This window comes from Bombina bombina, chromosome 3 (genome assembly GCF_027579735.1).
Source record: "Bombina bombina isolate aBomBom1 chromosome 3, aBomBom1.pri, whole genome shotgun sequence".
Classification (NCBI taxonomy): Eukaryota; Metazoa; Chordata; class Amphibia; order Anura; family Bombinatoridae; genus Bombina; species Bombina bombina.
Window position 1 is genome coordinate 573,370,347 of NC_069501.1, and position 18,529 is coordinate 573,388,875.

The window sequence follows — 18,529 nt, forward strand, 5'->3', positions numbered from 1 at the left end:
GTATAAATGTCTCAAACAATTTACAGATAGAAGTTGCTTTCCTTTTGAACTTAAGAGTTTTCTATTTCTGCAAGTGACTCAATGGAAATCAGAATTTTTTTGCCAAGAAATATATCTCTTACATACATCACATCACTTTAAAGCAGGGGTCGCCAACCTTTTCAGACCTCAGGGACCACTAAACTCACAATTTTGAATCCCGTGGACCGCTAACATGATTTATTTTTAAAAGGTACAAACCTCTATAATGTGTGTATATATATTTATGTAGGAGTAAAAAAGTGGCCAAATGTTAATCAATTGCTGCATAATTTTGCACAACCCAAGATTTCCACTATCCAAACCTATCCTAGACGTTTCATGGATTTTGGTTTCCCACAAGGCAAATGAGTGACATTAAGTTTGTTTTTTGGGAGCTTAATGTGGCTTAACGTACAAAATTGAACTCAGATCTTAACCAATTTCCCCCAAACTTACCACAGTACATTAATCTATAAATTCAAACAAATTATGAAAATTTCAGGACATTTGACAAAACATACCAAAAGTTATTCGCATTTAACATTTTTTTACAATCCTAAAACATTTCGGAGTCTATTTAAGAAAGGCCTGTCGGACATGAGCTCTTGTGAACTGCTGGTGCAACGCCGCCCCCTGCAGATTCGTGGCCAGTGAGCTGCTAGCAGGGGGTTGTCAATCAACCCGATCGTATTCGATTGGGTTGAATTGCGGCGATGTCTGTCCATCTCCTCCGAGCAGGCGACAGTTTATGGAGCAGCGGTCTTTAGACCGCTGCTCCATACGGAGCTTGATAAATGGGCCCCTTAATGTGAGCAGCTTAATGTAAAAAGAGCTTAATGTACCAAAATTCATCTAAACTTCAATCAACTGCCTTGAAACTTGGCACAAACTCAGTTTTTCACTTTCCATACCTAAGTCTCATGGATTTTGGTTTCCCACAAGGCAAATGAGTGACATTAGGCTTGTTTTTTGGGGAGTTTAATGTGGCTTAACGTACAAAATTGAACATAGATGTTAACCAATTTCCCCCAAACTTCCCACAGTACATTAATCTATAAATTCAAACAAATTATGAAAATTTTAGGACATTTGATAAAACATACCAAAACTTATTCGCATTTAACTTTTTTTTTACAATCCTAAAACATTTAGGGGGATATTTATCAAAGGTCTGGCGGACCAGATCCAACAGTGCGGATCAGGTCCACCAGACATCGCTGAATGCGGAGAGCAATACACTTAATGTACAAAAATCCACCTAAACATCAATCAATTGCCTTGCAACTTGGTATAAACTCAGTTTGTCACTTTCCAAACCTATCCTAGAAGTTTCATGGATTTTGGTTTCACACAAGGCAAATGAGTGACATTAAGCTTGTTTTTTTAGGAGCTTAATGTGGCTTAACGTACAAAATTGAACTTAGATGTTAACCAATTTCCCCCAAACTTCCCATAAAACATTAATCTATCTATTCAAGCATATTCTGAAAATTTCAGGACATTTGACAAAACATACCAAAAGTTATTCGCATTTAACCATTTTTTTACAATCCTAAAACATTTTGGGGTCTATTTATGAAAGGCCTGTCGGACATGAGCTCTTGTGAACTGCTGGTGCAATGCCGCCCCCTGCAGATTTGTTGGCTAATCGCCACTAGCAGGGGGGTGTCAATCAACCCAATTGTATTCGATTGGGTTGAATTGCGGCGATGTCTGTCCACCTTCTCAGAGCAGGCGGACAGGTTATGGAGCAGAAGTCTTTAGACCGATGCTCCATAACTTGTGGTTCTGGTGAGTCTGAAGGCTTGCCAGAAACACAGGCCCTCAAGCTCCATACAGATCTTGATAAATGGGCCCCTTAATGTGAGCAGCTTATTGTAAAAAGAGCTTAATGTACCAAAATTCACCTAAACTTCAATGAATTGCCTTGAAACTTGGCACAAACTCAGGCCTAGATTATGAGTTGTGCATTTGCATTAAAAAGCAGTGTTAAGAGGTCCTAATGCTGCTTTTTAATGCCCGCTGGTATTACGAGTCTTGCAGGTACAGGTGTACCGCTCACTTTTTTGGCCAGACTAGTAAATACAGCAAATCTGCTTACGTCAATTGCGTATCCTATATTTTCAATGGGACTTGCATAGCGCCGGTATTACAAGTCTGACAAAAAGTGAACGGTAGACCCTCTCCTGTCAAGACTGGTAACACATTTTAAAGTCAGTAGTTAAGAGTTTTACACTTCAATGCCGTAGCATAAAACTCTTAACTAAAGTGCTAAAAATTACACTAACACCCATAAACTACCTATTAACCCCTAAACCGAGGCCCCCCCAAATCGCAAACACTAAAATAAATATTTTAACCCCTAATCTGTCGAACCGGACATCGCCGCCACTATAATAAACATATTAACCCCTAAACGCCGCACTCCTGCATCGCAAACATTTGTTAAAAATTATTAACCCCTAATCTGCCATCCCTAACATCGCCGCCACCTACCTACATTTATTAACCCCTAATCTGCCGCCCCCAATGTCGCCGCCACTATATTAAAGTTATTAACCCCTACATCTAAGTCTAACCCTAACACCCCCTAACTTAAATATAATTAAAATAAATCTAAATAAAATTACTACAATTAACTAAATTATTCCTATTTAAAACTAAATACTTACCTATAAAATAAACCCTAAGCTAGCTACAATATAACTAATAGTTACATTGTAGCTATCTTAGGGCTTATTTTTATTTTACAGGCAACTTTGTATTTATTTTAAATAGGTACAATAGTTATTAAATAGTTATTAACTATTTAATAACTACCTAGTTAAAATAAAGAAAAATTTACCTGTAAAATAAAACCTAACCTAAGTTACAATTACACCTAACACTACTCTACAATTAAATTAATTACCTAAATTAAATACAATTAATTACAATTAAATAAAATTATCTAAAGTACAAAAAAAACACTAAATTACAGAAAATAATAAAGAAATTACAAGATTTTTAAATGTATTACACCTAATCTAATCCCCCTAACAAAATAAAAAGCCCCCCAAAATAAAAAAGAAGCCCTACCCTACACTAAAATACAAATAGCCCTTAAAAGGGCCTTTTTCAGGGCATTGCCCCAAAGTAATCAGCTCTTTTACCTGAAAAAAATTACAATCCCCCCAACATTAAAACCCACCACCCACACAACCAATCCTACTCTAAAACCCACCCAATCCCCCCTTAAAAAAACCTAAGACTAACCCCCTGAAGATCACCTTACTGGGAGACGTCTTCACCCAACCGGGCCGAAGTCCTCAACGAAGCCGGGAGAATTCTTCATCCAAGCCGGGCGAAGTGGTCCTCCAGATGGGCAGAAGTCTTCATCCAGACAGCATCTTCTATCTTCATCCATCCGACGCGGAGCGGGTCCATCTTCAAGACATCCGACGTGGAGCATCCTCTTCTTTCCACGGCCGATGACTGAATGAAGGTTCCTTTAAATTACGTCATTCAAGATGGGGTCCCTTCAATTCCGATTGGCTGATAGAATTCTATCAGCCAATCGGAATTAAGGTAAAAAAATCCTATTGGCTGATGCAATCAGCCAATAGGATTGAGCTGGCATTCTATTGGCTGTTCCAATCAGCCAATAGAATGCCAGTTCAATCCTATTGGCTGATTGCATCAGCCAATAGGATTGAAGTTCAATCCTATTGGCTGATTGCATCAACCAATAGGATTTTATCTACCTTAATTCCGATTGGCTGATAGAATTCTATCAGCCAATCGGAATTGAAGGGACACCATCTGCTCAAAATGCTCAATAGCACCGCACAGCCTCTAACGCAAAACTCGTAATATAGGCGTCAGTTTGTCACTTCCCAAAACCTATCCTAGAAGTTTCATGGATTTTAGTTTCCCACAAGACAAATGAGTTACATTAAGCTTGTTTTTGGAGAACTTAATGTGGCTTAATGTACAAAATTGAACTTAGATGTTAACCAATTTCCCCCAAACTTTCCACAATACAATAATCTATCCAAACATAATAATCTATTCAAACATATTCTGGAAATTTAAGGACATTTGATAAAACATAACAAAAGTTATTTGAATTTAACAATTTGTTTACAATCCTAAAACATTTAATGTGAGCAGCTTAATGTAAAAAGTGCTTAATGTACCAAAATTCATCTAAACATGAATCAATTGCCTTGAATTTTGGCACAAACTCAGTTTGTTACTTTCCAAACTTATCCTAGAAGTTTCATAGATTTTGGTTTCCCACAAGGCAAATGAGTGACATTAAAGGGATAGTAAACACCAACAATGTTATTGTTTAAAAAGATAGATATTCCCTTTATTTACCATTCCCCAGTTTTGCACAAGCAAAATTGTTAAAGAAATATACTTTTTACCTCTGTAATTACTTTGTATCTAAGCTTCTGCTGACTGCTTCCTTATCTCAGATCTTTTGACATACTTGCATTTCAGACAATTAGTGCTGACTCCTAAATAACTTCACGTGCATGTGCTTAATGTTATCTATATGAAACACATGACCTAACACCCTCTATGTGTGAAAAACCGTCATATGCATTCAAATTAAAAGGCGGCCTTCAAGGGCTTAGAAATTAGCATATGTGCCTACCTAGTATTAGCCTTCAACTAAGAATAACAAGAGAACAAATCAAATGTGATGAGAAAAGTAAATAAAGTTGATTAAAATGGCATGCCCTATCTGAATCATGAAAGTTTAATTTGGACTTTACTATCCCTTTAAGCATGTTTTTTGGGTAGCTTAATGTGGCTTAATGTACAAAATTGAACTTAGATGTTAACCAATTTTCCCCCAAAGTTCCCACAATACATAAATCTATCTATTCAAACATATTCTGAAAATTTCAGAAAATTTTATAAAACATACCAAAAGTTATTCGCATTTAACAATTTTTTTACAATCCTAAAACATTTAGGGGCCCATTCATCAAGCTCCAAACGGAGCTTGAGGGCCCATGTTTCTGGCTAGCACCAGAAACACAAGTTATGAAGCAGCGCTCCATAACCTGTCCGCCTGCTCTGAGGAGGCTGACAGAACTCGCAAGAAATCAACCCGATCCAATACAATCAGGTTGATTGACACCCCTTGCTAGCGGTCGCAAATCTGCAGGGGCAGCATTGCACCAGCAGTTCAAAGGGTGCAATGATAAATGTTGACAGCGTAGGCTGTCGGCATTTATCGATGTGTGGTGGACATGATCCGCAATATCGGATCATGTCCGTCCGCACCTTCATAATTAGGTCCCTTAATGTGAGCAGCTTAATGTAAAAAGAGCTTAATGTACCAAAATTCACCTAAACTTCAATTAATTGCCTTGAAACTTGGCACAAACTCTGTTTTTCACTTTCCAAGCCTATCCTAGAAGTTTCATGGATTTTGGTTTCCTACAAGGCAAATGAGTGACATTAAGCTTGTTTTTTTGGGGAGCTTAATGTGGCTTAACGTACAAAATTGAACTTAGATGTTAACCAATTTCCCCCAAACTTCCAACAATACATTAATCTATCTATTCAAACATATTCTGAACATTTTAGGACATTTGATAAAACAAACTAAAAGTTATTTACATTTAACTATTTTTTTACAATCCTAAAACATTTAGGGGCCAATTTATCAAAGATTCAACTGATAATACAATGGAATCCACTAGAATCTTGTGTCATATCCAACGCAAATTGAATCTGCTGTAATTATCAAAGCGTCAAGATCGTCAAATGTTGAAAAGTGTGAAATAATATATGCTCCTGTGATCTCAATCCGACGCAAATCGATGCTTGCATTATCCCAGATGTTTTGAATACACATTCATCTCTATTTGACCCTTTTTCCAATTTACCAAACATTCAACAGGTATGCTTGCGTCTATTCCGATAGCGTACCTATGGTTCAAACCGCCACCCTTGAGGCCGCGGATGTCATAGAAATGAATGGGAGTCTGAAAACACAGAAAGGTTATGTTTGATGCTGCAAGACGATGAAGCATATTAGATAACACAAGTAAATGAGAAACTTTATTAAAATGATCTAATCTTTCTAAACCAAACACTATTATTGCTCTAAATTTGGTGCAAAGTATTGCTTCAATTTGGATGCACTAGTAGATATAGGGATAACAATGAAATGCTTTACTACTTATGGATTATGTTACATCTTTGTCTATCATTACAAAGCAAGGGGACAATATTATTGCTCCAAACTTGGTGCACTAGTAGATATAGAGATAAAAAATGAAATAAATACATAACATAATGTAGCTAACTTCTTTTTTTATTTTTTTATTTTTGGCTAAATCTATATGCACCATGTTTAAGGCATGTAATACAAGTCCCACTCTCCACTTCGCACCAAATTTGACGCAACACTTTTCGCACCAAATATGATGCAATACTCCTAGACAACCCACACACTAGTGAATTTCTCCACCACTTTTGATTGGCATATGCATAATCACATGATTTATGACATCAGCCAATCAAATTTAAATATAAATTGTATAGTATCACTAACAAATAGAATTGCTCAATACTTGTGTCATTGATCGCTCATCAGAACTTGTAAGTGCCATTTGTTACAGTGTGTATTATACTTTTAAAGTATGTATATGTGTAATTAGTATTAAAGATAAACATTGATGCTGACATACAGTGTAATATTTTAGACAATGATTTTAAAATTTGAATGATGTTTGATTCAATATAATCTTAAGCTGATAGCTCAAAGGGATAGCCCACCTAACATTAAACTGTCACGATTCAGATACAGCAGAAAATAAAATCACCTCTTTACTGTCATGCTATTTTCAGTGCATTTCTTCCATCTCTTGAATTTCATTTTCAGTAAGAATTGTCATCTTATATGCCAGCCGATTTTATAACACCTGTGTAGGGGTGGTTTTTAAAACTAGATTGCAATCAGGAGGGGTTACACAGGTACAGAAAAATAACTGGCCCAGCTCTTAAAATATCCATTGATTGCAAATAAATACATACGATACCCTGATGACATGTTATATTCGCATTTATTCCTGCTCAGAATAATAATACTTTTAAACTATATACATATAGGGGTATAAATAAACACAGAGATATGAAAAACAACATTGTTTAGAACAAAAAAAGGAATTTAGGGACATGTAAATATGTTTGCAAAAGATTTCTGACAAACACACACACACATATAATATATATGTGTAAAGATATATGTACAAATTCTAGCGTTAATAATCATTTATAAAAAAAAAATAACATCAGATAAAAGCATATCATGACTTCTAGAAATACAAATACACATTCATTGATGTGAAAGTATCATACAACAAATAAATATAAAAATAACTTTCTATGAGATATTGTTTGTTGAGGTATAAATCAAGCTATTTCTTGGAGATTAACAGATGAGAAATAAAATATTAGCTTGTTCACGGACAGTAATGAAATGGTATACATAAAGTTGGGAAAAACTCAAATAACCGCAACATCGATGACTGTTAGTTAACAACAGTCCGATGCTCATTGCACCGTACTTGACGCACGTGTTTTTGAGGTGTTTTTGACGTGTTTTTTTATAAATAAGGGCATCGTATGTGGATCCGCAGCAGTGATGTCTGGCGAGCGTATTGACGCTGGTGAATGCACAGAGATTGACGTTTTGATAAATAGGCCCCCATATGTTTTAGGATTGTAAAAAAATTGTTTAATGTAAATAACTTTTCGTATGTTTTTTAACAAATGTCCTGAAATTTTCAAAATTTGTTTGAATAACATAATTTATGTAAGAGCTTACCTGATAAATTCATTTCTTTCATATTGGCAAGAGTCCATGAGCTAGTGACATATGGGAAATACAATCCTACCAGGAGGGGCAAAGTTTCCCAAACCTCAAAATGCCTATAAATACACCCCTCACCACACCCACAATTCAGTTTAACGAATAGCCAAGCAGTGGGGTGATAAAGAAAGGAGTAGAAAGCATCAACAAAGGAAATTTGGAAATAATTGTGCTTTATACAAAAAATCATAACCACCATAAAAAGGGTGGGCCTCATGGACTCTTGCCAATATGAAAGAAATTAATTTATCAGGTAAGTTCTTACATAAATTATGTTTTCTTTCATGTAATTGGCAAGAGTCCATGAGCTAGTGACATATGGGATATCAATACCCAAGATGTGGATCTCCACTCAAGAGTCACTAGAGAGGGAGGGAATAAAATAAAAACAGCCATATACCGCTGAAAAAATTAATCCACAACCCAAAAAAATAAGTTTATTTTCATTTTTTAAAGAAAAAAACTTAAATCAAAAGCAGAAGACTCAAACTGAAACAGCTGCCTGAAGAACTTTTCTACCAAAAACTGCTTCCGAAGAAGCAAATACATAAAAATGATAGAATTTAGTAAATGTATGCAAAGAGGACCAAGTTGCTGCTTTGCAAATCTGATCAACTGAAGCTTCATTCTTAAAAGCCCACGAAGTGGAGACTGATCAAGTAGAATGAGCTATAATTCTCTGAGGCAGGGCTTGACCCGACTCCAAATAAGCTTGATGAATCAAAAGCTTTAACCAAGAGGCCAAGGAAATAGCAGAGGCCTTCTGACCTTTCCTAGGACCAGAAAATATAATAAATAGACTAGAAGTCTTCCTGAAATCTTTAGTAGCTTCAACATAATATTTCAAAGCTCTCACCACATCCAAAGAATGTAAGGATCTTTCCAAAGGATTCTTAGTATTAGGACACAAGGAAGGGACAACAATTTCTCTACTAATGTTGTTAGAATTCACAACCTTAGGTAAAAATTCAAATGAAGTCCGCAAAACCGCCTTATCCTGATGAAAAATCAGAAAAGGAGATTCACAAGAAAGAGCAGATAGCTCAGAAACACTTCTAGCAGAAGAGATAGTCAAAAGGAACAACACTTTCCAAGAAAGTAGTTTAATGTCCAAAAAATGCATAGGCTCAAATGGAGGAGCCTGTAAAGCCTTCAGAACCAAATTAAGACTCCAAGGAGGAGAAATTGATTTAATGACAGGCTTAATACGAACTAAAGCCTGTACAAAACAGTGTATATCAGGAAGTATAGCAATCTTTCTGTGAAATAAAACAGAAAGAGCGGAGATTTGTCCTTTCAAGAAACTTGCAGACAAACACTTATCCAAACCATCCTGAAGAAACTGTAAAATTCTAGGAATTCTAAAAGAATGCCAGGAGAATTTATGAGAAGAACACCATGAAATGTAAGTCTTCCAAACTCTATAATAAATCTTCATAGAGACTGATTTACGAGCTTGTAACATAGTATTAATCACTGAGTCAGAGAAACCTCTATGACTTAGTACTAATCGTTCAATTTCCATACCTTCAAATTTAATGATTTGAGATCCTGATGGAAAAATGGACCTTGAGATAGTAGGTCTGGCCGTAACGGAAGTGGCCAAGGCGGGCAACTGGATATCCGAACCAGATCCGCATACCAAAACCTGTGTGGCCATGCTGGCACTACCAGCAACACAAATGATTGTTCCATGATGATTTTGGAAATCACTCTTGGAAGGAGAACTAGAGGCGGGAAGATGTAAGCAGGATGATAACACCAAGGAAGTATCAGCGCATTCACTGCATCCTCCTGAACATCCCTGGACCTGGACAGGTATCTGGGAAGTTTCTTGTTTGGATGAGAGGCCATGAGATCTATCTCTGGAAGACCACATATCTGAACAATCTGAGAAAAAACATCTGGATGGAGAGACCACTCCCCTGGATGTAAAGTCTGGCGGCTGAGATAATCCACTTCCCAATTGTCTACACCTGGGATATGCACCGCAGAGATTAGGCAGGAGCTGGATTCCACCCAAACAAGTATTTGAGATACTTCTTTCATAGCTTGGGGACTGTGAATCCCACCCTGATGATTGACATATGCCACTGTTGTGATAATGTCTGTCTGAAAACAAATGAACGGTTCTCTCTTTAACAAAGGACAAAACTGAAGAGCTCTGAGAATTGCACAGAGTTCTAAAATATTTATTGGAAATCTCGCCTCTTGAAATTTCCAAACCCCTTGTGCTGTCAGAGATCCTCAAACAGCTCCCCAACCGGAAAGACTTGCATCTGTTGTGATCACAGTCCAGGTTGGCCGAACAAAAGAAGCCCCTTGAACTAAACGATGGTGATCTATCCACCATGTCAGAGAGTGTCGTACATTGGGATTTAAGGATATTAATTGTGATATCTTTATATAATCACTGCACCATTGATTCAGCATACAAAGCTGAAGAGGTCTCATGTGAAAACGAGCAAAGGGGATTGCGTCCGATGCTGCAGTCATGAGACCTAAAACTTCCATGCACATAACCACTGAAGGGAATGACTGAGACTGAAGGTGCCGGCAGGCTGCAACCAATTTTAAACGTCTCTTGTCTGTTAGAGACAGAGTGATGGACACTGAATCTATCTGGAAGCCTAAAAAGGTGACCCTTGTCTGAGGAATCTAGAAAAGAGAATCTCAGAAACTGATAATGTTCTGGATGAATCGGAATATGAAGGTATGCATCCTGCAAGTCTATTGTGGACATATAATGTCCTCGCTGAACAAAAGGCAGAATAGTCCTTATAGTCACCATCTTGAAAGTTGGTACTCTTACATAACGATTCAAAATTTTCAGATCCAGAACTGGTCTGAATAAATTTTCCTTCTTTGGGACAATGAATAGATTTGAATAAAACCCCAAACTTTGTTCCAGAAGAGGAACTGGCATGATTACCCCTGAAGACTCCAGGTCTGAAACACACTTCAGGAAAGCCTGAGCTTTTACTGGATTTACTGGGATACGTCAGAGAAAAAATCTTCTCACAGGAGGTCTTACTCTGAATCCTATTCGATACCCTTGAGAGACAATGCTCTGAATCCATTAAATTTGAACAGATTTTATCCAAATATCCTTGAAAAACCTTAATCTTCCCCCTACCAGCTGAGCTGGAATGAGGGCCGCACCTTCATGCAGACTTAGGGGCTGACTTTGGTTTCCTAAAAGGCTTGGATTTATTCCAATTTGAGGAAGGCTTCCAATTGGAGGCAGATTCTTTGGGGGGAGGATTGAGTTTTTTGTTCCTTATTCTGATGAAAGGAACGAAAACGGTTAGAAGCCTTAGATTTACCCTTAGGTTTTTTATCCTGAGGCAGAAAAACTCCCTTTCCCCCAGTAACAGTTGAAATAATAGAATCCAACTGAGAACCAAATAAATTATTACCTTGGAAAGAAAGAGATAGTATTCTAGATGTAGATGTCATATCAGCATTCCAAGATTTAAGCCACAAAGCTCTTCTAGCTAATATAGCTAAAGACATGGATCTAACATCCAAATAAAATGATTAGCATGTTGCAGTAAGCAAATAATGCTAGATATGTCAGAATCCAATTCTTGTTGCACTAAATTCTCCAACCAGAAAGTTGATGCAGCCGCAACATCAGCCAAAGAAATTGCAGGTCTGAGAAGATGACCTGAATATAAATAGGCCTTCCTTAGATAAGATTCAAGCTTCCTATCTAAAGGATCCTTAAAGGAAGTACTATCTTCCATAGGAATAGTGGTATGTTTAGCAAGAGTAGAAATAGCCCCATCAACTTTGGGGATCTTTCCCCAAAACTCTATAGATTTTGCTGGCAAAGGATACAATTTTTTAAACCTTGAAGAAGGAATAAAAGAATTACCTGGCTTATTCCATTCCTTTGAAATCATATCAGAAATAGCCTCAGGAATAGGAAAAACCCCTGGAGAAACCACAGGAGGTTTAAAAACAGCATTTAAACGTTTATTAGACTGAACGTCAAGAGGACTGGTTACCTCAATATCCAAAGTAATTAACACTTCATTTAATAAAGAACGCATATAGTCAATTTTAAATAAATAAGTAGATTTGTCAGTGTCAATGTCTGAGGAGGATCTTCTGAAACAGATAGATCCTCATCAGAAGAGGATAAATTATCATATTATCATCAAATAAATGAGAAGTTTTAAAAGACTTATTACATTTATTTGAAGGTGGAAATACAGACAAAGCCTTCAGAATAGAATCAGAAACAAATTCTTTAAAATTTACAGGTATATTATGCACATTAGAAGTTGAAGGAACTGCAACTGGCAATGTACTATTACTGATGGACACATTATCTGCATGTAAAAGTTTATCAAAACAACTATTACAAATGACATTTGGTGATATAATTTCTACAATTTTACAACAAATGCACTTAGCTTTGGTAGAACCGATGTCAGGCAGCAATGTTCCAGCAGAAGCTTCTGAGGCAGGATCAAAGTGAGACATCTTGCAAAATGTAAGAGAAAAAACAACATATAAAGCAAAATTATCTATTTCCTTATATGACAGTTTCAGGAATGGGAAAAAATGCAAATAGCATAGCCCTCTGATAGAGAAAAAATAAAGAGGCAAACATCAATGGGGTATTGAAATAATGAAAAAGTTTGGCGCCAAGTATGACGCACAACGTAACTAAACTTTTTTTGGCACCAAAAATAACCGGAAATGACACACTCGCGTCACTAATGACGCAACCGTGTGAAAGGTCTCGGCGTCATAGACGTACTCTTTCGTGCCCAAAAAAATTTTGCGCCAAAAATGACGCAATAAAGTTTAGCATTTGTCGCTCCCGCGGGCCTAATACCGCCTGCAATTTGTAAGAAGTAGTCAATTGAAAAAAAGACTAAACCCCAGGTAAGAAATAAATTTCATTTTTAAAAGATGTTAATTTTCCCCAAATATGAAACTGACAGTCTGCAGAAGGAAATACATGAACCTGACTCATGGCAAATATAAGTACAATACATATATTTAGAACTTTATATAAATGCATAAAGTGCCAAACCATAGCTGAGGTGTCTTAAGTAATAAAAAACATACTTACCAAAAGACACCCATCCACATATAGCAGATAGCCAAACCAGTACTAAAACAGTTATTAGTAGAGGTAATGGTAAATTGGGAGTATATCGTCAATCTGAAAAGGGAATAGGAGATGAATCTCTACGACCGATAACAGAGAACTTATGAAAAAGTGATACTCCCTTCACATCCCTCTGACATTCGCTGTACTCTGAGAGGAATCGGGCTTCAACAATGCTGAGAAGCGCATATCAACGTAGAAATCTTAGCACAAACTTACTTCACCACCTCCATAGGAGGCAAAGTTTGTAAAAGTGAATTGTGGGTGTGGGGAGGGGTGTATTTATAGGCATTTTGAGGTTTGGGAAACTTTGCCCCTCCTGGTAGGATTGTATATCCCATATGTCACTAGCTCATGGACTCTTGCCAATTACATGAAAGAAAGATAGATTAATGTATTGTGGGAAGTTTGGGGGAAATTGGTTAACATCTAAGTTCAATTTTGTACATTAAGCCACATTAAGCTCCCCAAAAAACAAGCCTAATGTCACTCATTTGCCTTGTGGGAAACCAAAATCCATGAAACTTCTAGTATAGGCTTGGATATTGAAAAACAGAGGTTGTGTCAAGTTTCAAGGCAATTGATTGATGTTTAGGCACATTTTGGTACATTAAGCTCTTTTTACGCTAAGCCGTTCACATGAAATGTTTTAAGACTGTAAAAAAATAGTTAAATGTGAATATTTTTTGGTATGTTTTACCAATTGTCTTGAAATTTTCAGAATATGTTTGAATAGATAGATTATTGTATTGTGGGAAGTTTGCGGAAAATTAGTTAATTTTTCTACGTTAAGCTACATTAAGGTCCCCAAAAAACAAGCTTAATGTCACTCATTTGCCGTGTGGGAGCTAAAATCCATGAAACTTGTAGGATAGGTTTGGATAGTGAAAAACTGAGGTTGTGCCAAGTTTCAAGGCAATTGATTAATGTTTAGTCACATTTTGGTACATTAAGCTCTTTTTACATTAAGCTGCTCACATTAAATGTTTTAGAACAATGAAAGTGTCCACAGCTCTCCAATGCAAATTAGCAACGTTTTCGAGGCTAATGCCTCTTAATCATGATTAAGAGACATTAGCCTCGAAACGTTGCTAATTTGTCCTAATAAAGATACTTTTAAGCATTGGAGAGCTGTGGACACTTTCATTGTTCTACATTTATGTGGTGAAGTGGCAGTTCACCTGTCTGCACGAGCACTCATATCCTTTGGTGCTGTTCCACATTGGACTGTTATTAAATGTTTTAGGATTGTAAAAAAAATAGTTAAATGTTAATAACTTTTGGTAAGTTTTACCAAATGTCCTGACATTTTCAGAATATGTTTGAATAGTTCTTTTTTGTACGTTAAGCAAAAAAAACAAGCTTAATGTCACTTATTCACCTTGTGGAAACCAAAATCCATGAAACTTCTAAAACAGGCTTAAGAAGTGAAAAACTGAGTTTGTGCCAAGTTTCAAGGCAATTGAGTGATGTTTAGGTGAATTTTGGTATATTAAGCTCTTTTTATATTAAGCTGCTCACATTAAGGGGCCTATTTATAAAAGGCCTGTCACATTCAGTATTGCAGCAGCAGCTCTTGTGAACTGCTGGTGCAACGCCGGCCCCTGCAGATTTGCGACCAATCGGCCGCTAGCAAGGGGTGTCAATCAACCTGATCATATTTGATTGGGTTGCATTGTGGTGATGTGTGTCCGCCTCCTCAGAGCAGGCAGACAGGTTATGGAGCAGCAGTCTTTAGACAAATATATAAAAAACTGAAAATATATGTTTTTATAGGAAGCTGTTTATACACAGAGGAAATATTTTTTTATATTCCTCTACCCAAGTGCAGAAACTTTAATACTCCATATAGAGAGCACATTTCTAATAAGATCCTCCCCATACTGGCCAAATATACAAACCCGGTCTTGAGTAAATAGAAGAGTGGTGGTAACTGGGCCATAGAACAAGCTATTGAAGCTGTTGTTCGTTCCTGGCAGACTGTTTCTCTTTCAGTTTTGCATATGTAAATATGACCCTGGGGATAGTTTCCCTATGGGTGAAGGGGGAAACCAGACGTGGACTCCTTGCCCAATGTGCTTAGAGGAATATGACTGCACCTAACCGACGAGGCCCAGAGAAGGCTGAAATGATCGTCTGGGGTTGCCGTTTTCCTTGTTCAGAGGAGAATAGCCTGGTATTTCAGGGCTGGACTGACCATGTCGGCAGGATCAGACTGATATACTACAGGAAAGTTTTCCTCTGTGAAAAGCACAATTGGGCAGAAAGAAGCTACTTCCAGGTGGTAACTGGGCCATAGAACAAGCTATTGAAGCTGCTGTTCGTTCCTGGCAAACTGCTGCTCTTTCTGTTTTGTATATATATATATATATATATATATATATATATATATATATACATATGTACACAAATAAACACATCTGTGCACATTTATACACATGTAAACACATATATATTTACATACATACAAATATATACACATATATAGATACACTTTTGAGCCTTCCCAGTCATACACCTTGACATATACCATATCCCTTTTAATCCCTTGCACCAATCGGACGTAGATCTATATCATGCTGTATATAGTCCATCATACCACATAACGTAGATCTACGTCAGACCTTCAGGAAGTCCAAGCAATCTCAGTTGTGCTTTTGGTGGGCTGCAGGAATCAGCCTTTATATGTAAACAAAGCACAATCAATGCGCCATTACCATATGAAGCCAGATTGCCTCATCGTTACAGGGTGTGACACTGTGTGTGTGACTCTTTGCAACAATCTTCCATTGGTGCCAGTGGGAGGGAAGGAGGGAGGCGGGCAGGTGGGTGGGTGACTCAGTGGTGGAGAGGAAGGAGCATGGTTCCCTACACTACAGACAAATTATATATTATTATACAAATTATAAACAGCGAAAAGGGAGGGATTGAGCCCTATACTATGAAACAATATGGCAAACACTTTGCCATAAACATATCATTTTTAACTCTTTTAAAACCTTTCTATCAATATTAAAAATATATATTTTTATATAAAAGTGAATGAATTAGGGTAATTGTTTATTTTAATGTGTTTTGTGAAACATTTTTAACTCTTAAACTTTACTTCAGGTCTCAAGTCACGCTAATTATGCTAGCACAATTTTGACTTGCGCTTGAGTGCAACCTATACCTTTCCACTTGTAATATAAGCGCTATATAGTGCGGTTGCAATATCCATTAAAATTATACGGCTAGATTTAGAGTTTTTTCGGTAAAGACCCACGTAGCTAACGCTGCTTTTTTCCCCAGCGCACCCTTTAAACAACGCTGGTATTGAGAGTTGTCTCAGGGGCTCAGAAAAGGGAGCGTTGAGCCTAATTTAGCTCCACATCAACCCTCAATACCAGCGTTGCTTACGGTAGCGGTAAGCTGGAAAAATGTGCTGGTGCACGATATCCCCATAGGAAACAATGGGGCAGTTTGTGCTGAAAAAAAACCTAACAAATGCAAAAAAGCAGCGTTCAGCTCCTAACGCAGCCCCATTGTTTCCTATGGGGAACCACTCTCTAAGTCTGCACCTAACACCCTAACATGAACTCCGAGTCTAAACACCCCTAACCTTACACTTATTAACCCCTAATCTGCCGCCCCGCTATCGCTGACACCTACATTATATTATTAACCCCTAATCTGCCGCTCCGGAAACCGCCGCAACCTACATTATCCCTATGAACCCCTAATCTGCTGCCCCTAACACCGCCGACCCCTATATTATATTTATTACCCCCTAATCTGCCCCCTCAATGTCGTCGCTACCTTACCTACACTTATTAACCCTTAATCTGCCGACCGGACCTCGCCACCACTATAATAAATGTATTAACCCCTAAACCGCCGCACTCCCGCCTCACAAACACTAGAATAAATAGTATTAAGCCCTAATCTGCCCTCCCTAACATCGCCACCACCTACCTACAATTATTAACCACTAATCTCCCGCCCGCAATGTCGCCGCTACTATAATAAAGTTATTAACCCCTAAACCTAACTCTAACCCTAACCCTAACACCCCCCTAACATAAATATAATTTAAATTAAACGAAATAATATTCCTAAAATTAACTAAATTAATCCTATTTAAAACTAAATACTTACCTATCAAATAAACCCTAATATAGCTAAAATATAATTAAATAATAGTTACATTGTAGCTATTTTAGGATTTATATTTATTTTACAGGCAACTTTGTATTTATTTTAACTAGGTACAATAGCTATTAAATAGTAAATAACTATTTAATAGCTACCTAGTTAAAATAATTACAAAATTACCTGTAAAATAAATCCTAACCTAAGTTACAAATACACCTAACACTACACTATCATTAAATTAATTAAATAAATTACCTACAATTAGCTAAATTAAAATACAATAAAATAAACTATTCTAAAATACAAAAAAAACCCAACAATAAATTACAAAAAATAAAAAAGAATTACAAGAAGTTTAAACTAATTACACCTAATCTAAGCCCCCTAATAAAATAAAAAATCCCCCCAAAATAAAAAAATGCCCTACCCTATTCTAAACTACCAAAGTAATGAGCTCTATTACCAGCCCTTAGAAGGGTTTTTTGCGGGGCATTGCCCCAAAGTAATCAGCTCTTTAACCTGAAAATAAAAATACAATACCCCCCAACATTACAACCTACATACCCCTACTGTAACCCACCGAAACCCCCCTTAAAAAAAACTACCGCTAACCCCCTGAAGATCATCCTACCTTGAGTCGTCTTCACCCAGCCGAGCCGAATTCTTCATCCAAGGTGTGCAGAGGAGGTCCTTGATCCGGTAGAAGTCTTCATTCAAGCGGGGCAAGAAGAGGTCCTCTATCCGGTAGAAGTGTTCATCCAGGTGGCGTCTTCAATCTTCATCCATCCGGAGCGGAGCCATCTTCAAAGGAGCCGACGCGGAGCCATCCTCTTCAACCGACGACTTCCCGACGAATGAAGGTTCGTTTAAGGGACGTCATCCAAGATGGCGTCCCTTCAATTCCGATTGGCTGATAGAATTCCATTTTTTTAATTTGGGGGGATTTTTTATTTTATTAGGGGGCTTAGATTAGGTGTAATTAGTTTAAACATCTTGTAATTCTTTTTTAATTTTTGTAATTTTGTGTTTTTTTTGTATTATAGAATAGTTTATTTTATTGTATTTTAAGTTAGCTAATTGTAGTTAATTTATTTAATTAATTTAATGATAGTGTAGTGTTAGGTGTATTTGTAACTTAGGTTAGGATTTATTTTACAGGTAATTTTGTACTTATTTTAACTAGGTAGCTATTAAATATTTATTAACTATTTAATAGCTATTGTACCTAGTTAAAATAAATACAAGTTGCCTCTAAAATAAATATAAATCCTAAAATAGCTACAATGTAATTATTAATTATATTGTAGCTATATTAGGGTTTATTTTCTAGTGACAATGGATGGTACACTAAGTGCCTGCCT

General features: G+C 36.9%; 1 protein-coding gene across 1 annotated transcript in view; it reads right to left on the reverse strand.

The window, feature by feature from the left end:
• The window catches only part of GRIK3 (glutamate ionotropic receptor kainate type subunit 3), a 934,988-nt gene that overhangs the window by 492,052 nt on the left and 424,407 nt on the right, over nt 1-18,529 (reverse strand). The gene's annotated exons all lie outside the window — the stretch shown is intronic.